A 2,026-nucleotide genomic window follows, 5' to 3' on the forward strand; every position below is an offset into this window, starting at 1 on the left:
AAGAAAGATGTACCATAAATCGATACGCACTACTGTTATGTGCATATCCGATGAAGATGCAATCCACTGTTTTAGGTCAAATAGTGACATTTTTTTGTGGCGGTACCGCAACTTTTGCCAAGCACCCCCACACTTTGAGGTATTTATACGAAGATAAATTACTTTTCCATAATTCATATGGAGTTTTGCTAGTTACTTTGTGTGGAATTTTTTTGAGGATATAATTAGTGGTAAGCAACGCTTCCACCCACATGTTCAGGGGTAACCCAGATTCCTGCAACATTGCATTCATCATCTCTTTTAGAGTTCGATTTTTGCGTTCAGTAACTCCGTTAGATTCTGATGAATAAGGAGCTGTAGTTTGATGGATTATTCTATGTTCTTTACATAATGCATTAAATGGACCATCATACTCGTCTCCTCTGTTGCTTCTAACTACTTTAATAGTTGTTTTAAGATGATTTTCGACCTCGAGTTTAAATTCTTTGAATTTTTCTAAGGCTTCATGTTTGCTATGTAATAAATATACATAACAATATTTTATTCAGTCATCTATGAAGGTCACAAAATATTTTTTCCCACCTCTAGTTTGTATGTATTTTAAATCACATAAATCGGTGTGAATTAAATCTAGAGGTTTATTTGTTCTTTCAACATAAGCTGATGGCATTTTTGTGAGCTGATATCTTGCATATTTGCATTGTTTTAGTCATTCATTCTTGCACATGTTGAATCATTTAGATTAATATTTAGGCATCTTTAGGTTCCATATTGCATACATAAGTCTTTATTAGGTGTTGGAACATCCTTTGGAGTTTTTGGAGGTATTTGGAGATTTGGGCTCTTAAGCAGTAGAAAATGATCATCTTAGCGAAATGAGAATTGGAGCGTGGTTCTGAAGCGACCTGATGCACCCGCTCTAGACGATTGGAGTGTAGAGCGACCCACTGGAACGAGGTATGGCACCCGCTCTGTACCAGAGCGACCTCTCGCAGCGAGGTAGCGTACCCGCCCTGGGCCCAACCTCTCGTCGATGACTTTCGAGAGCCGGAGCGACCTCTCGGAGCGAGGTGAGGCACCCGCTCTGGAAGCAGAGCGACCTGGTGGAACGACTTCATTAACCCGCACAAGTTTCTCTTCTTCTGATCGAAAATTTATGTTTAATATGGGTCTTTGAAGTTGTTGGCTGAGCCCATTAGGTTTTAGAAGTCATATAAATACTCTCTAAACCTAATGTTAGGATCTTATCTTGTTTTCTATCTAATCAAAAACCACTTTTGGGTGAAAGATCTCTTGATCATAATTTCTTATCTTTGCTTGATTACTTTGACCATTAATCATGTTTAGATTTGGATCAACTAATGATCTAGTGTCTACCATGATTATGAGTGAGTAGTGATCTTTGGATTCATGGGTTCGGATGATTTAGGATGATTAAATGATGATCTAGAATGTTTAGAGTAGATTAATGTGTTTCCTTGCTTGATTGAGTGATCTTAATGCTAAGCTTGAGTTGGTCATTCTGGTTTAGAACTCTAGACATTTCATTGCCCGGAATGTGTTATGAAATGTCTGAGCCAACTCATCAAGCTCTTAGCTTACCCTACCAAAGGGATTTGATGTTAGGGGAGTTAGGAAAGTTGAATGATCTATCCTTAATGATTGCTTGATTGACACAAACTAAAGAAATTTGATGTTTGATCATGAGAGTAAATGAGCTTTTATCTTGGAAGAGAACTTGTTTAGAATTGATATCTAGACTTAGGGGAATGTGTTGATTGAAACTTTGTCATTTTAGATTTAATCTTAGTCATCTGAAATCAAAATCCTGTGCCCATGATTCCTCCTTATTCCAATTGATTGAAAGTTGCTGTTTAGTTGTTTTAGAAACTTGTTAGATTGAATGAAACCACTCATCTTATTGATTGCATTTAGCTTAATTGCAAACTTGAATTCTCTTTGATTCAAAATTCTTAGAAATGGATTGACATCTTAATTACTATGATGATTTGATTATTGGACCCTT

The sequence above is a fragment of the Brassica oleracea genome, chromosome C2 (genome assembly GCF_000695525.1).
Source record: "Brassica oleracea var. oleracea cultivar TO1000 chromosome C2, BOL, whole genome shotgun sequence".
In the NCBI taxonomy this organism is placed as follows: domain Eukaryota; kingdom Viridiplantae; phylum Streptophyta; class Magnoliopsida; order Brassicales; family Brassicaceae; genus Brassica; species Brassica oleracea.